At 41.6% G+C, this 7473-nt stretch overlaps 1 pseudogene; it reads right to left on the reverse strand.

The window, feature by feature from the left end:
* Positions 1–6919: 6919 nt before the first annotated feature.
* Positions 6920–7237, reverse strand: LOC147702681 (peptidyl-prolyl cis-trans isomerase A pseudogene; annotated as a pseudogene).
* Between the last annotated feature and the right edge of the window lie 236 nt (positions 7238–7473).

The following is a 7473-nucleotide window of genomic DNA, read 5'->3' on the forward strand; positions in this document are numbered from 1 at the left end:
TAAACAATGCAGTTAGGCTCATCATAAACCAGACCCTGCAGCCAACGGCCATCCTGCAGGCCACAGGCTGTACGCAGTGGGTGTTTGTCCATGTGCAGTGTGTTGGGTGCAGGGCCAATCCACCTGCATTGAGCTTCGGTGCCTGTGGGGGTGGGGGGTGTTAACCATGGATGGTTCAGTGCAAGGATGTAGGCCAGGTCCTGTCCCTAATCCCCTCCTGTGCACAGTCCAAGGCTGTGCACAGCTAGGACCCTTGTGCCCATGGGGTTGTCCACCTCTAGGGGAATGGGCACAGCACAGCACCTAGTTAGAGGCATGTCCCTGCGCCTAACTTTGCTTTATGAATGGCCTACATCTGGGTGCAATGGGTGGTTGGCCACCTGCTGGGATTTGGGTACCTGCAGGTATCATGGGAGTTAAGTAAAGGTCCTAGCCACGGGTGAAGGCCTGCGCTGACCTACATGCTGCACAAGATCTGCACAGCAGTGGGTTGGGCACCCAGCATCACAGCCAAAGGCTGTGCACACAGGGATGTTGTTTGGACTCCAATGCGGTAGAAGTGCACATGGTCTGACTAGATGTTGGCACCAGTGAGGTTGGCTGGAGGCCAACCCATAGGGTCAACACTGCACTGCACACTGCCAAAGGCCGTGCACAGCTAGAAGGTGGGTGTTGGCTGAAGGTTGCCGGACGGTTTAGGCATTTGCTAAACTTTGAATATGAACACAGGAATTCAATGTAATAAATCAAAAGTTAAAGTGGTGTTTGAGCTTTATTTATGTTTAAATGATGTTATATTCAGTTTTTGAATTAAGATACAAAATAACATTTAAAAACTGAACAAAACACTGAAATTCACAAGTTATAGTTTAGTGAATTAACTATAACTTGCGCTTCCGTTATCCACTACTTATGATCGCACATATTACATTACTGATGATATGTTAAATGATCATTAATGACATCAGTGATGCCTTCACAAATTACATTTAAACTGATGAATGATGAATTAAAAGCAGTTGACTAATGAGCCTGCAAAGCAGTGTGTAACAAGTTCAGATCTCAGCTTGCACCTACTATTTGAGGGCAGATTTATAAGCCCCATGCAACACTTTTGTGCCGCTGTTGTGTCACTTTTTGTCACAGAGCGCGCAGCATAAACAATGCGTAACATTGCAGCCCATTTACAACGTGCCTCATTTAGGTGATGCATCACGTTCTAAAGCCCTGCGTCACATCATACCTGCATCGTGTATAATGTATGCAGGGTGGGTGTTCCCACGCAAAAAGCCATGTAGAACTGACGCAGTGAAATGTATGTCACACGCAGACCCGTTTTTTAACGAGTGTCACCTTTCGTTTACAGATATTTTCCCTATCACAGCGCGACTACTAGACTCGCCTGAACAGGTTTGCAGAGTTGTTTTTCACGAGCACTTTATTTAAAATTGTGACGACAACAGTCACCCTTTAGACACTTTTAATTATTGCACGTTTTCATTTAACATTGCCGAGCATCGTTAAACAAGCAACATTAGCACAGAAAACATTCTGAACACGGATTTTTCGCCCCCCTTGCATGTGAACACATGTTAAACATTGTTATATTATGATATGCACAAAAGTATAAATATTTGTTTTTTGAAACTGTACCTTGTAATCAATGTTTCAGGATTGTACAGGGCCCCCGAGGAAGGGCTCCGCCCGAAATGCATTGGGCCAATGAGTTAAAACACTTGTAAATAATGAGAAGAAACACAAAAAAATGCACAAGTAAAGAATAACTTTGAAACTGATCTACACGCATTGCACCTTCATTTGAACTTTATTGAAACGCTTTGAAACTGAGTGCTCTGGGGAGACACTTTTCTTGACAGATCAGTGCATCAACGCAGTGAAATGTATAACATTTAACTGCATCACTCCACTCCTTCAATGTGTCAAAATGCCTATGCTTGCTCAGATCAGGCATAGGGAATGACGCAGAACTTTTTGAATAGGACTCACCTATCTTTTGTGGCGCAGTGCTGGAGTTGTGTCACTTTCATAAGCAACTCCAGCAATGCGTAACTTTTGGGTCAACAGATGCGTCCGAATTTCTAACGCGTCTGTCAATCCTTGCGCCATGGTGCTCATATTGAAAATACGGCGCATCCATGGTGGCGCAAGGGTTTCGTATAGAGGCACAGGTAAACCGATGCATCTGTACAGATGCGTCAGTTTTTTGTAAATCTGCCCCTTGGTGTGCAAGTTATGGTTTGTATGGCTGTTGTGCAACTTATTGAGTGTGCTCACAACCCTAAACTTTAATTCATTACGATAACTGCACTTGAACTCTGGCGTTTTGAGTGAATTTCTGAGATCTTTTTAAACATATGTTGCTAACTATAACTTCACTTTAACCTGAAGTGTTATTGTGATTTTTTTTTGTCACATACTACATTAGAGCATCTATCCATGTGTACAGGGGCTGGCTGCACACCCAGGCCTTTGACTAGGCCCAGCACCCAGCTCTCTATTGCCTCGAACCCCCGTTTGTTTTCAACCAGTACTAGTTTTTTTTTTATTTTTAACTGTTTTTAAGGTTTCACAGATCCCAAAATGGTATTCTCTCTCCGGAGCAAGCACCACTGTCGGGTACAATGAATCCAGTGCTCCCTTCAAAAAGGCTATATGAGATCTGCAGATTGGGAACCAGGTCCGTACATCTAACAATAGGTGAGTAATGGTCTATGAAGCTTACCCTGGGTTTGCGAAGCCAGGCCGGTAACCCTTGCCCAGCCTTCACAGTCCCAAGCTAGGATACTAAAAAACCATCGAATCTCGTGAGGGACCATGATTTGAGCTGTTAAGACCCCAAAACCTGCTGCAAAATTGGCATTAAAAAAACACCAACAGGCTTTTTCCGGGTGAGCTCCTTTTGTTTCTTCGCATCATTTAGGGTTAAAGAAGTATAATAAATGTTCAACTTCTTTTAAAAAATTATAGACAGTTGCTTTACTGGTAATAAGAATTTCGGGAAAAGTGTCAAAGTTAACACTTTTCGTTTTAAATGTTAAATAGACAATACATACATTTTATGATAATACATTTTTAACCAAAAAAATACTGTAGATGTCGGTCAGCAAATAATACGTCTCATTGTTTTTTTTGGGAAGGTGGTCTTTTCTTTTCTTTATTTGAAATAAAAATGGGTTTACATTTTTCTGTTTGCAACTTTTGTTTCCTATTTCTTTTATATGTTTCAGGTTGTCAGCCTTTTTTTAAACTGCTTTTTGGGTTTTTAAAGATTGCAGTGGAACTGATATGGAATTTTTCACTTGAATTATTCATTTTTGAGGATTGTATTTTGCATTTCTTTAGGAGATTTTCCTTTTATATTATCTGCATAGTGTAGAATTCTTGTCAGGACTATCTTTAGCTTTAAATCTCTGAGCATTTTTTGTTGGATGGATTCATTCAAATTGTTATGGTTGAAAATAATGTTAACTCTGTACATTGGTGTGTGTTTACATTCATGTTTCAATGTTGTTGCAACTGGGTCTCTAGTTGGCAGAGGTATGCCCCCAGCCAAAGTAGGGATCACAATCTTAGTCAGAGTAAGACAGATACACAGCATTAATTAACCTGTGCCCACCCTCTGGTAGCTTAACACAAAGCAGCCATGCTTAACTTAAGAGGCAATGTGCAAAGTATTTGTGCAACACTTAAAACTGGGAAACAATGAAAGCACCACATAAAAATAATCCACACTGGGTTAGAAAATACAGCTTAGTTTATGAACACAACAAGACCAAAATGACAAAAAAAACAATAAAAAGAACTAGAGTTATGAATTCTTCAAGAATATCTGCAAATATAATGCTTAAAAGCCTAATGCACTGTCAGAGGCTATCTGGTCACACTTAACCAGGGTAAATCCAAAGGTCCAGGCCACCACAGCGGAGCACAGGTCGGATACAGGGACCAACCTTGTTCTGCTAAAAAAAATAGCTTGGTTAAAGTGCACGTCAACGTTGAGGGCGCAATTCGAGGAGCAGGGAGGCGATGCGTCAGATCCGATCCTTGTCGTTGGCGAGCCGTGCATTTGGACATCCATCGTCTTTGAGGAGCCCTGAATGTAGATGATGTGTCATCATCACGCCGTGCAGTTGCCAATGCATTGTCTTCATCCTTGGTGGCAGCAGAGATGCATCTGCATCGGGCGGAGATGCGTTGGTTCCTACCAGTGCAACGGATTTGGTAGCGTCCAGGTGCTAAAGCAGGGTTGTTGGAAATCTTTGATGTCCCTGAGACTTCCAAACAGGTTGCAAGCCCTTGGAGTCACTTTGGTTCTTGGTATATGGTCCAGCAGAGTGACATCCTTTCAGCAGCACATCAATCCTTCTTCGTGGCAGAATGTCTTCAGCTCCAGAAGTGTACTGAAGTGTGGTGTCTGAGGTCTAGTACGTATACCCAATTGTGCCTATGAAGTGGGGGTGACTTCAAAGATAGGCCTTTCGTGCACAATGCACCTGCCCTTCCTGCTCTGGCTTGCAGAGTCCTAAGCCAGCACACTTAAAGTCAGCAAAACAGGAGGTCCGAAGGCAAAACGTCAGGGGAGACCACTCCAAGGATGACAGGTCTAACAAAGATTATGTCTAACTTTTAAAATGCATTAACATTTTATTGTGTTGTTTTTAACACGAATGCATGTAGTGTAAATAATGCATCCCCTTTATTTAATACATTGTTAGGGAATATGTTTAATTATTTTTTCTGAAGTTTTTTAATCCTAGGTTTTGTTTCTGGTCCTTACATGCTGAGGCATGTGTGTATCTGACTAAATCTTCCTCTGTATTCTCTGTTAAACCCTTTCACCTTTGTTTGTTACATAGTTCAGTTTCCTGTTGTATGCACAGCACTCCAATGGCCTTGGGTCAAAGCCCACATTAAGTAAATACAGCAAATTAATAAATATATATATATACACAAATACATCTAGTTGTTATAAATGGTATTTAAAACATCTCAGAATATAAATAAATACATCATATTTGCTCAATTGTTTTAAATTATTTTGTGGAAATCACAATTCATTTTGCAGGTCTATTGGTTTTATTTCTGATGATTGTTTTTTTTTCTTGGTTTGTTGCATAGGTTAGATCAAGGTGTATGCATTAGATTTAAAAAAAAATAGCCATAGGCACTTTTCAAGTTAAGTTTTTTTGACAAGAATGTCATGCATTTGTTGATGGGTTTAGAACATTTAGGTTTTACGCTAATGGCTACACTGCCTCAGTCATAAAATCTGGTAGCTAACCTCCTTTTGGAAATGTAAATAAGATCATATATGGTAGGGAGGTGTTGAACTCTCCTCAGACTCAACTCAGACACAAACGTAATTTCCATCCATAGTAACTTTATTTCAATCACCAAGGATCATAAATGTACACGTAAAAACACAATTGAAACAACAGTTTCATTCTAAATGAAAAGCCATAAAGATAAGAACATCAACATTGTGAAGATGAGACAGTAAAGGTCATGTCTTGATGTTATTTACCTATTTTGGGTGTTGAGATTTTATTTAGATCAAATTACCTGTATCCAAATTATATTTGTATGTCTTCATGAACACCAACATCAAAGAAACATGTCTTATATACAGGCCACACCTTCACACCTGCAGACCATATTTTACATAATGCCTATAAAGGACATATTCCACAGTGTGTTTTTAAGGCATTCCACCGTGGTATATGGAAGTTAAGTTGCCACCTGAGCCATGACTAGTGCATGTGCAAGGTGTCTTCAAAATAGGATGGGACATTGTTTTTCTTCATTATTGATATAATTTTGGGTGTCATGTTGTATATTGTTGTGCCTTACAACTTCAATGCATGGTACAAAGGCTAAGCTACAATATTTCTAGTCTGAATGCAAATTTGCACTACTGCCATCATTAAGAGCAGCCCAATATTTTCTAATATATGTGGTAACTTCTGTTCACCATTCATATCAGAATTACGAGTTTTGTCATGTTTATTGCAATTGGTACACACTGAGAGTAATAAGAAAATGCATCCTTCATTATATTTCGTTTGGTCTAACTTGCAAGAGTTTACAGAGTGAAAAGGGCCTTGGAAGTACTATGACATGTGGCTTTTGGTGAAGGTTGTGCCAAAATCCCAAATTTGTATGCCGCATTTCATGGACAAAACTTATAATTGGTGATAATCTTTTTTTTCATGTAATTCTGCGGGATACATTGACATTCGGAAAGGGGATGAGAAGGAAAGCCAGAGAAATCCAACAGATGCAGTTCATTGGAGAGCACAAGTAAGGCTGAAAACTAAACCAAGTGGCATGGGTGGTCTTTTCACCAGCTACACAAGAAATGATCGGAGGTACGCCAGGAAATAAACTATGCAGTACAAAAGGGGGTGGTGATGGAGGGAGCATCTGAACCAATCAAACACTCACACCCAGTCAACAGATCTGACCCTGTGCATCATGGGAACAGTCCAGCCCGAACTGCCAAGCCTTGCCTTCCCTGGACCGGAAACAAGCTTCCTAGGACCGGTTTCTGGCATTACAGGCGTGTTCAGCCAGGCTTGCTTGAATCCAAAGGCAAAGTGAGCAAGGGACTCACGTCGGAGCATACCCTTCCAACTTATGGCAAACAAAGCAATACAAAAGGGGGTGGTGATGGAGGGAGCATCTGAACCAATCAAACACTCACATCCAGTCAACAGATATGGGTTTAATCCATCACCGTTCTTTAGCCCACTCTTCCACCCCAGTTCAGACATGGCCATATGCAAATCAATCTCACCCTGTGCCTCATGGGACCAGTCCAACCCGAACTGGCAAGCCATGCCTTTCCTGGACCGGAAACAAGCTTCCTAGGACCGGTTTCTGGCATTACACCGATAAACTACAGCAGCCCGCAATCAGCAATCACTATTTATTTCGATGTCTTTCCGCCGGAGCGTGAGCCAAACTTCTCCATTGCGTGTACATCGTCTTTGCCTTTTACAATGTAGCCAAATACGATGTGCATGCTGTCCAACCACATAGTCTTGGTAGTGCAGATGAAGAACTGAGAAACGTTCGAGTTGGGCCCGACATTAGCCATGGACAGAATTCCGGGGCCAGTATGTTTGAGTTTGAAGTTCTCGTCGGCAAACTTGGCACCATAGATGGATTTTTCACCGATTCCATTGTGGTTCGTGAAGTCACCACCCTGACACATGAAATCAGGAATGATCCTTTGGAAGCACGATCCTGTGAAACCAAACCCTTTTTGGGTCGAGTCTAGCACAGCGCGCATGTGCTGCTGTATGGGGGTCTTCTTGTGAGTACTCCAAAACTTCCTGTGTGGGTCAAACAACTTCCACACATTTGATTGCCCTTTGCATGTGGCTTTCACTAATGAAAGCACGCAAATGGCCAACGGCTGTCGCATGTCCCACCTCTTTGTTTACTGGT

This window comes from Lissotriton vulgaris, chromosome 7, assembly GCF_964263255.1.
Source record: "Lissotriton vulgaris chromosome 7, aLisVul1.2, whole genome shotgun sequence".
Lineage (NCBI taxonomy): Eukaryota > Metazoa > Chordata > Amphibia > Caudata > Salamandridae > Lissotriton > Lissotriton vulgaris.